This window comes from Microcaecilia unicolor, chromosome 5 (genome assembly GCF_901765095.1).
Source record: "Microcaecilia unicolor chromosome 5, aMicUni1.1, whole genome shotgun sequence".
Lineage (NCBI taxonomy): Eukaryota > Metazoa > Chordata > Amphibia > Gymnophiona > Siphonopidae > Microcaecilia > Microcaecilia unicolor.
In genome coordinates, this window is record NC_044035.1 from 70,453,750 (window position 1) to 70,472,904 (window position 19,155).

Below are 19,155 nucleotides of genomic sequence, written 5' to 3' on the forward strand. Positions count from 1 at the left end.
TGATACCTTGCTTAGCCCCAAACAGCATCTGTTTCCTCCTATGTTGAGAGGGACTTCCATATACTCACTGTGGCCCCTGAACAGGAAGCTCACCGTGCCAGGGTGCTCACGTCTGGCAGTGCTGTTGGAAGTCCTTCCTCCTCTTGTAACACCTTTCATCAAATTAGGAACCTGCCCAATGGTGCAGTGGAGTGAGATGGTAGCTGCTAATACTCCCTCCACTAGAGGATACTGGAGGAGATCAAAGTGATGGTGAGACCCTGTTGGTGAACACTGCGCCATACCAAGCAGTTATCGTTGCAAAGCCATCAGCAGTGACTTTAGATTTGATATGGGTTGCTCTGCAGAAGATGAAGACCTCTTTGGCCTCACACACTGATAACATTTTGATCTAAACATGACAATTATCTCATCGTGTGAGTGTGGTGGAACAGAAGTGTGACCAATTTGATTCAAAACTATTGGTCTTGGAGAATCAGAAAGAAGATCTTAAGACTTCTTCTACTGCTATTATTAAAAATGTGTCTGCATTTAGGAGGAAACAAGAAATCTTTGAGAACTGTACTAAAAGAATAAAATTGAGGTTTCTTAATTTTCCATGAAGTGATTGGGTTCCTCTTCTGGATATGTTGAGGTGATATTATAGAGAAGTCCTCAAAGCACCACCAGAAATGATTCCAGTAATCACCAGAGCCTTTCATCTTCCAACAAAATTCTTGGATAGAAACAAAGATGAACAGAGTTTGGATCCAGTTTCTGAGGATAGTTTGAATGTTACAGCACTGCTAGAAGATACTCAAGTAGAACCCCTTGCTAGTGGGGCACTTTGGTAACTTGTATATTAGATCCAGATAAAGTTTGGACTCAAAACCTTTCTTTAAATATAGAACTGTTTCTTTTTGGGGGTCAGCAATGTCTATTTTTCCTGATATTTGTAGACCCTAACAGGAAAGGAGAAGAGCCTTTCTTGCTTTGAAGGAGATGACATATCTAAGAGTGGAAAATATAAAAATTACAGGGTCAATGAAACAAACCAAACCAAAATAAGCTCACCCATCAAAAACAAATCAACAATATAAATGAGGGAAGCTAGCATTAATCTATAAACTCTTGTCCCAAATATATATACACACACAACAGGAGTATCAGAAACTCAAGTTTGACCTTAACAGGTTATTGGACCTCTTATGAGCCATCCTATTTCAAGTCCCAACCTCAGGTCTTAATTTCCTTGGGGGTACTTTTACTAAGCCACGATAAACGGTGGCCTGTGGTACTGTGGGCACCGGTTCTTGGTGCGCACTGGGTCGTTTTTTATTACAGCTGGAAAAGAAAAGGTTTTTTTTAAATGAGGGCAGTAAATAGCCATACACTAAAATTAAAAGTGGTCATGCTGCCAATTACTGCCGGGAACAACTCCCACAGTAGAAAATGGAAAACTATTTTCTACCGCAGGAAACAGTGTGTGCCAACTTCAAAATTACTGCCATGTGAGTTTGCTTACCTGGTGGTCGATTTAGCGCACACTACACACGCAGTAGACCTACTACCGCTTTGTAAAGGGGTCCCTCAATCATTTACCCCTTCAATGTGCTTACTAACGTATTCAAACAATATTGCTAACCCAAATTTATTCAAACTCTTCCACTTTTAAATCCACTATACAATGAATACAAAACCAATGCGCAATAACATCAGTAATATACACCAATCAGCCCCCAGCTAAGGATGAGGTGGAGGTGGAAAATGGTCAAGGTTGAGTTGTGTTGACAGCTCTGCCTGGGAAATTCCTGTGTCTGGCAGTGACCGAGACCATTTCTTTGAGGTTGGGGTGCTACAAGGCTTCTCGTGGAAAATGGTGGTGAAGACCTAGCAGTTGGCCTTCCTGTGGTGGTAGCCTGCGTCTGAAGGGAGATATGTAGTGATCAAAGCAGTTTGTAGAGGAACTCTGGAAGCAGTCATTTGATGATGCCAAAACACCATTAAGACTTTAAAGCCTAGTTTCCTGATGTGTGGGCATTGAGTGTAGTCCATTATTGAAGCAGGGAAAGTGTAACAAACATGTTGCACCCTTAGATACTAGAATTAATCCACATCCGCAAAAAGAAATATATAAACAGGATGGAATCGGTCCAGTAGATGGCTAGTAAAATGGTTGATGGTCTTTAGCATAAAATGTATGGGAGCAGACTTGGGGCCCTGTTTACTAAGCTGCGTTAGAGGTGCGTAAGCATTTTTAGCACATGCTAAGCATTAGCATGTAGATGCCTATAATATTCCTATGTGCGTCTACATGGTTAGCTCACGTTAATTTTTAGAATGTGCTAAAAACGCTAACGCACCTTAGTAAACAGGGCCCTTACGGATCTCAATATATATACCGTGGAAGAAAGGCAGGCGAAGGGAGAAGAAAGGCAGGTGAAGGGAGATAAGAAATGTTTAAATACCTTTGTGGCATAAACGCACAGCAGATGAGTCTCTTTCAATTGAAAGAAAGCTCTGGAATGAGGGGGCATAAGATGAAGGTGAAAGGGGACAGACTAGGGAGTGAGCTAATAAAATACTTCTTCACAGAAAGAGTGGTGAATTCATGGAATGACCACCTAGTGGGATGGTAGCGATGAAGATTATATCTGATTTCAAGAAAGTTTAGGACAAGTACAAGTTTAGGACAAGTTTAGGATCTCTAAAGGAGAAGAAGGGATAGTAGATGGCATAGATAGGCAGACTGGATAAGCCATATGGTCTTTATCTGCCTTCATTTTTATATGTTTCTATGGTTTCACACTACAATTTCCAACAAAGAAAATGAAATATATATCTGAATCACTAAAAAGCAACCCATCAGAGATAGGGATGTAGCTGCATGAGGGCGCAGGGGTGATAATATGAGAAGTACAAGCACATGCCTATTGGGATTATTTCCAATCCCTGTATGTGTCTTGTTGGAGTGTATGCATCTACGTTGTCTGTGTCTGTATGCATCTTTGTGTGTATATCTGTGTGTGTATTGTCTCTGTATGTGTTTGTGACTGGAAAAGTAGAGAAGTAGAAGGCAGTTTTAAAAGGAGCATTTCACTCACCGTTATGTTTCACTATATTAAAGTTTCTGTGCTCCAGAAACTGGACCTGCTTCGTCCATAAAAATACATTTGGCCATTTTTGAGATGAGCTTATTTCTCTGGAACCTCCAGTCCAATCTGACCTATTTTTACATTTACCTCCTCATTCTACAACAAGTTGCCTAAATGTTAAGTGTCATTTGCTGGTATGCCTAACCGCTATTCTGTAATTACACACTAAAATGGTTTACCACATAATTGCAAGAGGAGAGGGGCATGGGTAGGACATAGGCGGGGATGCTATTTAAACACTTTAAAACTTATATATATTGTAAATTATGCACATACTCCCGGAATCTATATAGTGCAACTTGAGTTGCAGGTGCAAATCCGATCATATTCTGGATTTGTGTTTGCAACTTAATTAGCTTAACAAGTCAATCAGTGCCAATAAATGAACTTAACAAGCAATTATTGACACCAATTGACATTAATTAGAATTTACACGCACAAATGTCTAGGCATATTCTATAAAGTGATGCGCATAAATTCTAAGATGTGGACCTGAAAAGGGGGCGTGGCCATGGACAGGTTGTGGGCATTCCTAGAATTTATGTGCAGTGTCATAGAATATGCTAGTTCTGCAGTAATTTAGGAGTTGGCATTTACACCAGGTTTTCATTGACGTAAATGGTTGTGACTAAATACAGTCGCAGAAAACAGGTGTTGAGCATGTTATTCTATAAACTACACCTAGATTTAGATGTATTCTATAAACCATGCCTAAATTTAGGCGTGATTTACCAAATATGCCTAGGCATATTTTTTTGGCACTAATTGTTTAGGTGTGATATGTGGAGGGGCATTTTCGAAAGGGACGTCCAAGTTTTGATGAGGACATCCTCGCAAAATGTCCCGCATCCAGGGGTGGGGGAAACCCATATTTTAGAAACAAGATGGACATCCATCTTTTGTTTCAATAATACGGTCAGGGGTGCCCGAATCCTAAGATTTGGTCGTCTTTAGAGATGGTCGTCCCTAGACTTGGTCGTTTCTGATTTACGGCGATAATCGAAACCAAGGATGTCCATCTCAGAAACAACCAAATGCAAGCCATTTGGTCATGGGAGGAGCCAGCATTTGTAGTGCACTGGTCCCCCCTGACATGTCAGGACACCAACCGGGCACCCTAGGGGGAACTGCAGCGGACATCATAAATTGCTCCCAGGAACATAGCTCCTTTACCTTGTGTGCTGAGCCCCCTAAACACCCCCTAAAAACCACTACCCACAACTGTACACCACTACCATAGCCCTTACAGGTGAAGGCGGGGACCTAGATGTGGGTGGGTTTTGGAGGGCTCGCTGTTTCCTCCACAAATGTAACAGGTAGGGGAGGATGGGCCTGGGTCCGCCTGCCTGAAGTGCACTGAACCTACTAAAACTGCTCCAGGGACCTGCAAACTGCTGTCATGGACCTGAGTATGATATCTGAGGCTGGCATAGAGGCTGGCACAAAATGTTTTTAAATATGTTTTTTGAGGGGGGGGGGGGGTAGTGACCACTAGGGGAGTAACGGGAGGTCATCCCCGATTACCTCCGGTGGTCATCTGGTCATTTCGGGCACTTTTTTGTGCCTTGGTCGTAAGAAAAACACGAGCAGGTAAAGTCGTCCAAGTGTTCGCCAGGGACATCCTTGTTTCTTTCGATTATGGGTCGAAGACGTCATAGTGTTAGTCACGCCCATGTCTCGGCTTCGCTAAGCTTCCAATACGCCCCCTTGAACTTTGGCTGTCCCTGCGACGGAGTGCATTTGGGGACGTCCAAAATCGGTTTTCAATTATACCGATTTAGACGACCCTGTGAGGACGCCCATCTTCCAATTTATGTCGAAAGATGGGCGTCCTTCTCTTTCGAAAATGAGCCCAATAGAATCTAGCCCATAATGTTACACTTAGTTGCTAACAATTATGCCAGTTATCAAAATGCAAGAACTCTGCTAAGGTCTAAACTCAGCATGTAGTTTTTAAAAAGTAGCATATATAACAAGGCATTAGGGAACTGCATTTGTTTGAAATGAAATTGGAAATATCAATGACATTTCCCATGTTGTTTCATGATGTTATTCCCCAAAAATGACAAGAAAAATAAAATTGTTGTTTTTTCATGTGTCATTAATAATGCTCACTCTTCCAAATTAGCACACACTTTTTGCAAAAGGGTTCGTCCTTTTTCTGAAAGATCATACGTTTTCAATAATATTGCATCTGTAATGAAAAAAAAGTCCAAATAAATAAAAAAATTCCTCTACATGACATGGGAAACAATTTAAAACAAATATTTTTTTAAAACAATTTTTTTTTTTTTTGGGGGGGGGGGGTAGCAAAATCACAATGAACTCAAGACTTTTGGGGATAACGTGGAATATAAATGATCGACACAATGATCAGTCTGTTATGGGCCACTTCAGATGTGGACATTGTAAAACCTGCTCCATCACTAAAGTGGGTAGCAGTTGCACCAATCCCACGGATCACAGGACTTATCATTCCAAAAAACGGACTGATTGTAGATCGGCTTTCATCGTGTACACTTTACAGTGCCTGTGCCACAAATTATACGTGGGGAAGACCATTAGAAGTTTGAATGTTTGTATAAACGAACATAGACACAGCATTGTCCATCAACAGGTAGGTGCTCTTTTGACAGCGCACAGTCTGGCAAAACAACACTCGTTTGATGATTATTCATTATGGGTTATTGACAGCATTTCTGCCCAGAGACATGGAGGAAACCTCGATAGAAGTTTGCTACAAATTGAGCAGTGTTAGATTCACTGTTTACAATCTGTAGAACTGCTGGGTTTGAATGCAAGGGTAGAGTTGTCTGCTTTTTTCTGACACTGGCGTGGGATAACATTTTCCATAGTAGCATTTGTCTGTTTTAACATATAACATCCCCCCCACTTTGTTCAGTTCCATTAGAAGTTTTGGACTTTGACAATTTGTGGATGTGTGCGCATGTGCTGACGTTCTTTTATAAGCAGCCGCCATGTTTAGCGCTTCAGCGGCCACAATGCCCAGCCTCAGGTATTGAGGTAGGTGCGTTTTTGCTCCTGTCTTTCTTTTTGTTTGTTAGTGGGGAACGGGGTTGGCTACCTCTCACTTTGTTCTGTTTTTTCAACAGTTATTGAACAGTAAGGCAGCACAGAGTCCCCGGAGGAAGCCATTTGGTGAAACGGGTCCCCTTAGGGCGTTTCGCTACTGTCGCATACTGTTGCCTACAAGATAAGTTGATCTGTCATTTCTGTTATGTTTTTGATAAAATTGAAAAATTAAAAAATATTTTTTGCATCACTATCCAGCTTATTTTCGAAAGAGAAAGACGCCCATATTTCGACCCAAATCGGGAGATGGGTGTCCGTTTCCCGTGGGCGCCCAAATCAGTATAATCGAAACCCAATTTTTGGTGTCCTCAACTGCAGTCCATCACGGAGATGAACAAAGATCACTGGGGCGTGTCGGAGGTGTGGTGAAGGCGGTACTGGGGCGTGGTTATCGGCTGAGGAGAGATGGGCGTTTTTAGCTGATAATCGAAACAAGAAGGGCGTTTTTGACGAGAATTTGGTCCGCTTCATTTGGACCCTTTTTTTTCAGGTCCAAGTCCCAAAAAAGTGCCCCAACTGACCAGATAACCACCGGAGGGAATCGGGGATGACCTCCCCTGACTCCCCCAGTGGTCACTAACCCCCTCCCACCAACAAAAACCCACTTTACAAACTTTTTTTCCCAGCCTGTATGCCAGCCTCAAATGCCGTACCCACCTCCATGACAGCAGAATGTGTTCTATCCTCTGACAGCCTTTCCCTGATTTTGATGTGGGTCTCGGGTGAGTGTGACACCTTTTCTGTTAAGGGCACTGCAGAGTCACATCAGCAATGCATTGTGGTGGGTGTAGGGTATTGGGCTCCGTAATTCCACTAGCTTGTGTTAAATGCTTACGATGTTGGTAGTTGGTAGGCTCTACTCCCATGGTGCTTTACCCTCTGCTTACTGGGTCAGAGTGTGCCCTGTTTTGTTTCCGGTAGTCCATGAGGTAGTGGCCATTTGTGTAACACACTTTTAGATCCCTTTCATGTATTAGCCACGTTACAGCACTGAGTTCTTACCTTGAATGTTACTGAAAGAGGGCATTGTACACCATTCTGCCAGCTCGGACCTACTGCTAATCTCAGTACCAGCAAGACTCATTGCCAGTGGGGCACAACCTCTGATCTGCAGTTAACTGTGAGTAAAGGTGCTTATTCAAATAAAGGACATTTTCAGCGAGATTAGTCTTCAGGTGTCAACTGCTGTGCCAAGGTTATACACCAGCAACAAGTCCTGTCCCTGGAGCACTTTTAGTGGGTACTGAAGTGCACTTCAGGCAGGCAGACCCAGGCCCATCCCCCCCCCCACCCGTAACACTTGTGGTGGTAAATGGGAGGCCTCTAAAACCCACTGTACCCACATGTAGTTGCCCCCTTCACCCCTAAGAGCTATGGTAGTGTTGTACATTTGTCCCTCCCACGACCAAATGGCTTGGATTGGAACGTTTCTGAGCTGGGCATTTTTAGTTTCAATTATCGCAAAAAAAAAACACGCCCATCTCAGAAGGGACCAAATCCATGGCATTTTGTCCGTCCAAACCGTATTTTCGAAATGAAAGATGGACGCCCATCTTTTTCAATAATACAGTCTGCCCCGCCTCTTCACATACCCGTTTTTGGACATAGACGCCCATGGAGATGGGTGTTCGCATTCGATTATGCCCTCCACATTATCACAGGTATCACATTGTTGAGGTTTTTGACCTATGATCAAAGCCAGCACTGTGCTACAATTGCTGTACCACATAACAGCGTAACAGAAGCACAGATGTCTTAGGTCTTTTCCACGATTTTTATAACAACTCTAATTTCTATAGCGGAAGTCACAATCTACCTGTTTTTTCCACTTGTTTCCCCACTTGTTCTGTTTGGCTTGGATGTAAATGTCACAAATAAATAATAATAATAATAATAATAATAATAATAATAATAATAATAATATAATTAATAAAATCAAACAGAAAAGAGAAAGAAACAGAAAAAACCCACTCCACCGAACCATTCCTCTGTGTTCACATACTACATTACACAATACTACTAAAATGAACATACTGTCAAGTCATATCAAAACCATGCAAAGGCAGACAAAGTTAGAAGTAAACTTAGGAACATTATCAGTTAGTAGCAGGTTAACACTAGAGGGTGCTGCCATGTTAAAAGAGAAGACTTGTTACAATCTGTTTTATGCTTCCTTTCTTATCTGCTTTTTTAGCAGTTTGGATGTTGAAAAAAAAAGTACTTCTTGTATACAGCATATACAGGATAGCTCTAATGATCTCCAACCACTGTTGCTGCTGTTTTTTTTTAACCAGATGTTCCTTTATTAATTTATTTATTTATTGTTTTTGCAATGATATTTTTATTAAGTGTAAAAAGGCAAATACAGTCAATTGCTGAATGTAACAGAAATAATGCAATACAGTACATTTTGCTAAACACAAAACACTTCATACCATAACTCTTCGGTATGATGCATGAAAGCATGCCTACAGCAAGAAGGGCTTCATAAACTACACCATCTCAACTAACCCCCTCGCCCATCCCAACCCAACCCTTAGACCTAAGCCCCTTCAACTTCCCCCATCCCCTGAGAGTAGCATCCTGAGAGATCAAAGGTTGCTAAATGATAGGTTTTTATATAGACAATCCAGCTCGCCATTATACAAAAGGATCCCAAGTATGCATGTAAGATATCATCTTGTTTCTGCGAAGTGCTGTCATGTTATTCATATTTATTTATTTGCTACATTTGTACCCCACATTTTCCCACCCATTTGCAGGCTCAATGTGGCTTACATTATATTGCAAAAGGTATAATTATGAACAGACAAAGTCCACTTTAGCTATTAAAGAGTCACGTGTAGGTATCCGGGATTGCTTCCACAAAGCCGCCAAAGCTAAGCAGGCTGCTGTCATAATATTAAAAGTCAGCTTGAAATACTTCCTCGGCAACTCCACAGGCTTAATGTGTAGAAGTCCATAGGCCTTGCTGGCTTGAATCGACATACCCAAAATATCTTGAAGGAGAGCAAAAACAATTGTCCAAAAGATCTGTGCTTGTGGGCAGTCCCACCAAATATGTATAAAGGTTCCCTGATGACCACAGTTACGCCAACACTAATCAGAAGAGGAGGAAAAAATCTTATGTAGGCGTTCTGGGGTGAGATACCACTTGCTTTATATCCATTTTCTATCATATTGCTTGCTATAGAAACCTTAAGCAACCTACTATGTATTTGTTCCCCAAATCTGAGCACACCCCTGAGTACCCTAATTGAAACTCCCCATGGCCCCAACTGAGCCTTCCAATGATCTCTCTACTTAGACCACCCCATAGCCCTCCAACTCAGATCCCCCCAATCCCCCCTTTTTTCCCTTTCCCCTCCATCATCACATAGGTCCCCCAGGGTCAAGGTGCTGTATCAGACTATCTTTAGAGGTTCATATATGAGAGCATGTGAGCAACATCAGTACTGCACCACCAACTTGAAGGGTAGCATATCAATATTCTTGTTTTTCAGGACTGCAGAAAAGTTTTGGTTGCAAAGCCAACTTAAGCAGTCATTCTACCTCCATACAGGGAGATATCTCAGCTGTAAATGATTTGTCAAAGTATCTTTCACCACATCAGTACACTCTGGCCCACATTCAATGGTGGGACTGTTCACAAAAAAAATGGATTAGTATACCGGCTACCCACAATGTAAAGTCCGTTTTCAAAACGCATTAATCTATAAATTCTCTCAACATCCATACAGGTGATCTGTAAACATTTTTAAAAAGTCCATACACAATCTTACCTAGAGCACATAAATGATCCTCTTTACTCCTCCTCAGAGTTCACCATCCGAATATCCACAATAACTTAAGATTTCCCAATACACCATATTCAAGCTAACATGCTCTGCTTCAGGGTTACATTCAATCAGGTCAGCACCACAGGTCCATCATCACTTCAATCTGCAAGACTAAAACAAACTGGCATCAGTGACCTATTTACAAAAATCAGCTGATACATTTCATTCAATCTGTAATGGAATTTCAAATTCACAATCAAAATCCAGTTCAAACAGACATCCAGCTTCCATATTTAGTCTCTCTGGATGCACCATTCTTAATATTTAAAATAAAAAATACAATATTGCTCCCTATAATTCTGTTGTCACTCGTGGTCTCCCTGTGCTAGTTTGCTATATTATTATTAGCAATCTTCAAATGTTATGTTTATTTTCCAAAGAGTAATTCATTAGGGGTGCCGAGACTGTTCTGGTATTGAGTCTACTAAGATGAAATTTAATCATACTGGTATGATGATTCACATATTCAACTGGGCATGGTCATATAATACTGTAGATCATAAAGGAGGAGCCACATGTGGTATCATATTTTGCTTTAAATGTTCTATTATCCATAGGATACATCTAATCATGCACTACCATAGTCAAATGGTGAATGAACAAGCATGGTCGATGACCTGGATCCATAGACAGGTAAGAATAGAAATCAGTTTCCCAATGGAAATTCATCATGCTGCTGTACGCATGATTTTTGGTTTAGGAAGTTTTGAGTCTGTTACTGGTGTAATGAAAACTCTTCACTGGCTGCCAATTGCTTATAGAGTTTGTTTTAAATCGTTATTATTGCTTTTTAAGACTTTGCATAAGTCAGTTCCTGAATATATTAGGAAGGTGCTGCAGTGTTATAAGCCTACACGAGTATTGCATTCTGAAAATACACAGCGCTTGATTGCTCCATCATTTAAGTGTCTGTGTTCCTCTGTTACAGCAAAGACAACACTGTCTTATGCTGGCCCCAGTGGGTGGAATGAATTACCATTGTGATTTTGTTTATTGCAGAAGTTTGACATTTTTTAAGAAGCAGCTTAAGGAATACATGTTTGCACAGGCATATTTAGGGTTTTAACTTAGGGCCCCTTTTACCAAGCTGCGGCAAAAGGGGACTGGCCCCCTTTTAAGATAGGTCTTTCGTTCTGCAGGAAATGGGGGTGTGGCAAGTAAAGCATTTGTCACATGGCCATTTTGGAGGGAGCATTTACCACTACCCATTGAGGTGGTGGTAAGGGCTCCCATGCTAACTCAGCGGTAACCGGGCAGCTCGCGGCACTGCCCAATTACTGCCGGGTACACACCTGCACTACAAAAATAAATACATTTTTGTAGTACCAGATCTAATGGCGTGCTAGGGGTGGGAAGTACTGCCAGGCTGCTGCAGTAGCCCTGCGGTACTTCCTTTTTAGCGAGCGGTAAGCTGATGTTGGGCTTACCGACACTTTGTAAAAGGGACCCTTAGTTCTTTGCTTTTATGAAGATGAAAGAGTAACATATATATGCTGATTATGTCTTTGGTAGGTGCTTTGTTATACTTAGTTTTTTTGTAACCCGCCTAGTTAATAGGTGGGCTATAAATATTTTAAATAAATAAATATTCCATACGTATAGTCAGAAACACGTTAGTATTTATGAATCACTTTCACTACATGGACTGAACCTGTTGAAAAAGGTAGCACAAAGGTCAATTTATCCATTTGATCATGATTCTTATAATTTAATATCAATTCCCTCTAGGCATACTGTGTTTTTTCAATGCTCAATTTGCTGACTACCACAGATATCCTCTTGTGAGAAACAGACTCACCCAAAATGTATCAACATTTTCATCCATGATGCTGGATTTCTTGAGAAAGGAAACTCTACTTTGAATAAATGTGTCCTTGATTTAACTACATTCAAGGTGGAAAATGACATTATGGAGGCTATAAATAGTATAGAACACCTAAAATATGGCTACCAATGAATATGTAGCACAAAATAATGAACTCCAACAGATTATCATGCAGTTCAAAGAATGTTTGCATCAAATTAAAATTAAGAAATTTAAATGGAATCAGATGAAATTTACCCATGGATAAGAAAGGATTTTATTACTATGAAGGGCAAGAAAGTTTTTAGCTGACTCTTCAGAAGAATCTGATATAAGTAATGATGACTTCAGCCGGGATAAAACATCTAACATTTCCACAGGAGTTTTTAAAGGAGATGACCAAAGAGGGAGGAACTCACATGGATGGGTCACAGGAGACCATTATATAGAGCTATGCAAATGCAAGGCCCATGTACAAGATCACAGGGTTTTAGGGATCAAGTATGATTAATATTTCATCTCTGGAGCTTTATGTTGCCCAGGAAAATGTATGAAATAAAGGTTTAGGCCTTGTTCCTATATCAAAATGAGCAACAAATTTAATAAAATTGGGAATTAACCTGTGTAGAAATGAGAAAAAAACAATTAAGAAACTTCAAAATAATTCAGCCTTGGTCATCAAGTGAACTGAAAAGGGTGCTAATATTTTGAGAGGTTAATACCATTTGGAGGCGATAAACATTTTCTTTTCAGAAAGTTAATGTTATTTTAAATTAGAATGCGGTCTAACTGTACAGCTTCAAATTGAGATAGATATTGTTCAGTAAGCATTATCAGTGAATATGTTGACCAAAGACAGGGTTATCGATCTTCCTCTAGTAGGCCAATTGTATGTACCAGAGAATCTGTTCTAAAATTGCTCCCTCCAAATATTCGTGACTGCATATGGCTTTTTACTACAAATGTGATTTCTTTATACAGTATACTCAAGGTACTCAAGATGGGGCGTTAGCAGTGGTTCGGCAAGTATTATCATATCGTCAAAGTTCCCATTGTATGTCAGTTGAATTTGTATGTACTCTGGCTTGTAAAGTTTGGAATCACAACTATTTTCATTATGAAGTGCAGTTTTTTGAAAGGCATGAGACTACCAAAGGAGCAACCCTTATTGCCATCTGTAGGTATACTTTAAGCAGCAAATTTTGAAGATAGACACATTTTTCCATCAGATACTTTTTCTAATATTCTGTTATGGAATTAATTTCTGGATGATATATTTTTTTATTTGGAAAGCCTTGAAAATGTAGCTTATTAATTGTGATGATTGGTTGATTTCACTTTATCCAAATTTGACATTTATAATGCATTGCCATTCTATTACTAATGATATCTTAGATATTCATATTAGTAAAAATCACAATCATTTGCTTACTACACTTTATGGAAAATAAGTTGAATGAAATAATTTTTTGTCTTAAAATTAATTTACTGTGCAATAGAGTTATCTGTGTACATCATTGTCGAAACACTAAAGATTTGATGGATGTGTTTCTTACAAGAGGATATCTGTGGCAATCAGTAAATCAAGCATGCAAAACAATATGGTATGTTCAGAGGGAACAATTATTAAATTATAAGAAGAATAATCAAATGGATAGATGGATAAGGGAAATTGGTTTCCTGATGAGAAGTGTCTTTTACAATGCTTCCTGCACTCATAAGGTGACCAATCCCCCTGGTCAAGGAATGTCAAAATATGATTCATGTTGGCAGCTGGTCTCTTGTTTATTTTAAAGCTAAGTTTTTCACTTCATAGATATTAGTAAAAGATACTAAAGAAACTCGAAGGCACATGTTTTTCAGATATAAAGGTGGTTATTTTAGATGCTCTAATCTTGCTTTAGATGCTGTAATTTTGTTTTGGAAATCTGAAAACTGGCATTTAGATGCCCATATTGTACAGATATCCAAATCCCAATTTTACAGAAGTTGAATATGGATGTATAACACTGCAGTACATCAATATGGCAAGAGGGCATGGTCAGGGCATGTTTTGAGTGGGACTGGGAGGCCCAAAATATGAGCACAGCAAACAGGACGAACCTCTACGAAGGAACAGCATGAGCAGGAAAAAGTATAGGCTGGACAAAGGATGATCCAACACAGGGAATGGTGCTTAAATACACTTTATTCACAGTATGAAGTTGAAGGACCCGACACGGTCCGTGTTTCGGTGGCACAACCCACTTGTCTCAGGGGTCACAATTGAACACTATGTAGGCAAGATAAGTGTGTAAAATTCTGGTACACCAAACTCTTGTAAAGCATAAGTAAGCAAGGAGATAAGCTTGTCAAACAAAGCAGCCCAAAGGCAGTCACTTTGTAAAATGTGAATAAAGTGTATTGAAGTACCATTCCCTGTGTCAGATCGTCCTTTGGCCAGCCTCTAGTTTTTCCTGTTTGTGCAGGTCCAAAATATGGTCATTCAACTCTAATCACAGAAGGGAAGGGATGGGACATACAAGTCTAAAAAGATGGATGTTGTCATTTAGACCTGGTACTTGTCACATGCAGATTACAGAAAGGTGCTCTGATTGAGCAGCAATCCACTGGAGGGATTAAGGGAGGGAGGGAAATGGGACTTGATATACTGCCTTTCTGAGGTTTTTGCAACTACATTCAAAGCGGTTTACATATATTCAGGTACTTATTTTGTACCAGGGGCAATGGAGGGTTAAGTGACTTGCCCAGAGTCAAAAGGAGCTGCAGTGGGAATTGAACTCAGTTCCCCAGGATCAAAGTACACTGCACTAGCCACTAGGCTACTCCTTCACTTGACACTTCCTTAATCCCCCAATAGTTGCTGTTCCCCTCCCTCCCTCTCCCCTGAATGTAAAACTGGCAGGGGATACCAGGCTGTATGACAGCTTCAGGTATTATGGACATTTTTAACAAAACAGCATGCAGGGCTGAGGAGTAGCCTAATGGTTAGTGCTGTGGACAGGGCATGAGGGGACCAAGGTCCAAATCTCTTTAGCTCTTTATTTATTATTATTTTTTTAATTGTTAGCTCTCCAGGGTCAGAAAAATATCTACTGTACCTGAATATATAAGACATCTGCAAACCTGAAGACTACTGAAGTGGTCTGAAGGGCTCACAATTGAAAAACAAAACTGCTGAAGTACAATTTGAACCTGATTCCACTCATTCTCAACCCACTGCTCTAACCATTAGGCTATTCCTCTGCTCTACATGGTCCCAAAAAGCAAACTGACAGGTGGTCCGCTAAGTCCAGTAGAATCGAAATCGTGGAAAACTTGGTCAAAACACGGCACACAAACATGTAAGTGAGCTCCATCAAAATATGCTACACAGACATCCATGTCCTTTGTTTTCTGTTGTTCATAATTTGGACATTTCAGGGTTTTTTTAAATGGATGTTCATTCTGGACATCTCCAGTATATAAACATATTGAGCTTGAAACACTTTAATATGCACCACCAAGTCCCAGGGAGCTCTTCAAAAAATACTTTTGATAATCTGAAAATTCCAGTGGAGACTATCCCTTATCTTAATAAGATATTCAACCTTTCTTTTAGGCTGTATCCTGTTCTAAAATACTTATGAAATGGATGCCCATTTGTGATGTTCTGACTTGACGTTCTCTCTAAAATGCCGATCCACATATAGAAGGACTGATGACAGAGTAACACAGTAAATTATGGCAGATAAAGATCTGAATGGTCCATCCAGTCTGCCCACCATGATGATTCATGATTCATGGTGAACATGTATTTTTGGTTTTAATGTAGCTCGCTACAATATTCACGTTCTGATAGTCAACTATAAAAGAAATGTTGAGATCAGACTGGAGTAGATTTAAAATATAGTTTTGCACTTGGAATTCCTATATGTAGTAGATTTGATCCACTACAATTACAAAATTGTTTTAAACTATACAACTGATTTGATTATATCCATGATTGCAGGTATCTTAAGGATGGAGGAACATTTAAAGCAAGGTATGATACTACACATGACTCCTCTTTTGTGGTCCTCATTATTATATTCTCACGCCTGCTTCTATATGTGTCTGATTAAATTTTGTCTCAGCGAACACCACAGTAGACTTACCAGAAGAGACTCAGCCCCCCCATCCCCCCAGTGAATCATCTTGTGGAACATCAACATACCTTGAAGATTGCCATTGAAGAGTCATTGACCATGTTATAGCAGACTTGCATAGGGAGACCATGAGCATCCATTGAAAAATAGATAACAATACAGCATGAATAGTGTAAACCATAAAGACAAAGGGCCCTGTTCAATAAGCCACGCTACAGGCACGTTAGCGTTTTTAGCGCATGCTAAGCATTAGCGTGCGCTATCCATGTAGATGCCTATAATATTACTATGTCCGTCTACACGGTACTGCATGCTAATTTTTAGCATGTGCTAAGAACACTAGCACACCTTGGTAAACAGGGCCCTTAATATAGAAGTTGAATAGCTGTCATTAATATAAACTGGAATTTGATTGGTAGATTTGAAATTCTATTATGGATTATAGGAAATATATCAGCCAATTTTTATAAATAGAATGCTGATACCCTTTTAGTCTTGAAATCAGAAGTGATAATGGACCTGTGGCACTGACCTGATGGAATGTAACCCTGAAGTAGAGCAGGTTTGCTCAACGGATGATGGGGAATTTTAAGTGATTATGGATATTTGGATGGTGAACTCTGAAGAGGCATGAAGAAGGCTGTTCATGCACTCTAAGTTACATCAGAATGGATCTAGACTTATTTTTACTTTTATTGCTTTCCATTAAAGATGTGAGAGAATTTATAGATTAATCCTTTTCGAAAATGGACTTTGAATTTGACCCAATGAATATTAAGATGAGAAGAGTATTGGAAGACGCAGTGAGGGAGCAGCAATTTGCAATTCATCTGAACATAAGAAAGTCCAGAGCAGAGCTGGAAGATGATCAATCTAGTTCAACGAAGAACCAGCAAGCAGATGTAGTGCCACCCATGGAGCTGGAGAGGCCTGAGATAATTACCCTGGAATTAATTCTGCAGGCTATTGTTCAGTTGGAAACCACTGTAAGCAACAAGTTTGGTGCTTTGGAGAACTCAGTGGGGACTACCACTCAACAAATAACAATGTTAGAAGAGAACTTGAAAGATCTCTTGGAGAGGTTGGGGTAACTAAAGACAGTTTGTGATTCTTTTCAACTGGTTCAAGCTAAGGTGGTACAACATTGTGTAATGTAGTGTTTCATCACAGGTTGAAACATATTGAGAAAAGTTTTAAATACTTTAATATGTATCACCGTAAGTCCCAGGGAGCTTTTCAAGAAATACTTAATTGATAATCTGAAAATTCCAGTGGAGGCCATCCTTCATCACAGTCTTAATAAGATATTTGACATTCCTTTTAGACGGAGATCTGAGAATGTTGATGAAAATGGAACAGAGAATGACCCTTTACAATTGTTAATGGACAGCTTAGATGTTACAGCAATGCTGGATGACCTGGGGAAATACTGTGCAAGAAACTTACTTGTTTCTTTTTTATTTCAGAATGATAAAAGTTCTGTGATGAGACCTTTTTTTTTCAAAATGGGAATATCTTATTTATCAGTCAGCATATTTGGTGATTTCCAGCTTTTTTTTAGGGAAATGCAGAGGAGGAGGAAGCCCTTCAAGCAAATCCATCAAGGTGTGTAAGATATGGTGGTAAATTTTTCCCTACGATATCTATAAGGTGTTTGGCTAAATTTAGTAATGTTTGATATCTATTTTTTGGCCCATTACATTTTAAAGATTTTCTAGTTAAAAAGTATTTTTGCAATCTGAAATAGTGCTTTCAGTTTGAGAAATGTGGACTATCTTACAGTAATTTCATAAGTGATGGGTAGGAATATTTCTGGCTTTTCTGTCTGGTTATTGTGTGTATTTAAAAGAAAACCTGAAGTGCTACATTTAGAGGGGCATTTTCAATATGATATTTAAGTCGGTCTTTGGATATTTTGCACTAAACATCCCAAATCTGAATAGAAATATGACCATTTTTGAAACCTCAAAACATCTAGCTTTTTATTTATTTTCAAAAATACCATTTGTAACAAGGTTTTGTGCTCTGTGCATTTACTTCTCAGGCCATTTTTGGAAAAAAAAATGTGCACATGAAAAACGTAGAAAACCAAGCTATTGGGATGTAGGAGGGGCCAGCATTTTTAGTAGACCGATCCCCCAGACATTCTAGGAGAGCAATGGGGCACCCTAGGGGCCACTGCTGTGGACTTCATATAAATGCTCCCAAGTACACGTCTCACCATTGTTCCCTTATCTTGTCTAATGACCCCTCCAAAAACCACCCAAAACCCACTACCCCCAACTGTACACCACTAGAGTAGCCCATATGGGTGAAGGGGGCACCTACATGTGGGTACAGTGAGTTTCTGGTAAGTTTTGGAGGGCTCACAATTTCCACCACAAGTTTAACAGGTAGGGGGACATACGAGCCTGGGTCCACCTGTCTACAGTGTACTGCACCCACCACTACACTGCACAAAGGACCTGCATACTGCTCTAATGGACCTGGCTATAATATCTTTCATAGAGGTAGTGAGTATTCACAATTTTTCAGAGTGGGAGGGGTTAGTGACCACTGAGGGAATAAGAGAAGTCATCCCTGATTCCCTCCAGTGGTTATCTGGTCATCTACGGCACCTTTTTGTGCCTTATTCGTTATAAAAACAGATCTAGACCAAAATGTTGAAGTTTTTGGCCTAGACATTTTCGTTTTGTTCCATTTTGGCTGCAAAACGTCCAAATGTTAGGTACGCCCTAAGTTCACCCTAATCCTGCCTTCAAAATGCCCCCAACATGCCCACCTGTGATTTGGACGCATTGCATATGAAATGCATAGATAAATGTCTGCAAAATAGGTTAAAAAATACCGATTTAGATGTTTTGAGAAGAAATCCGTCCAAATGGTGCTTTATGACATTTTAGACGTTTTTCTCTTTAGAAAATAAGCCCCATAGAGGGGCATAATTGAACGAAAACATCTATCTCCATGGGCGTTTATCTCCGAGAACGGGTCTGTGAAGGGGCGGACCGATCCGTATTTTCGAAAAAAAAAATAGACGTCCATGTTTTATTCGACAATTTGTGAGCTGGGCGTTTTTGTTTTTCAGTGATAATGGAAAATGAAAGCGCCCAGCTCAAAAATGAATAAATCCAAGGCATTTGTTTGTGGGAGGGGCC

General features: G+C 40.0%; 1 protein-coding gene across 2 annotated transcripts in view; it reads right to left on the reverse strand.

Annotated features, from left to right (window-relative positions):
* Positions 1–19,155, reverse strand: part of STK32C (serine/threonine kinase 32C) — a 534,408-nt gene that overhangs the window by 74,230 nt on the left and 441,023 nt on the right. Inside the window, exon 2 of one of the 2 annotated variants that reach the window (XM_030202985.1) lies at positions 10,010–10,177. The exons of the other annotated variant lie outside the window; for it this stretch is intronic. The gene's annotated coding sequence lies outside the window, so the exon portion shown is untranslated. The remainder of the gene's footprint in view (positions 1–10,009; positions 10,178–19,155) is intronic. 2 annotated transcript variants of the gene reach the window in all.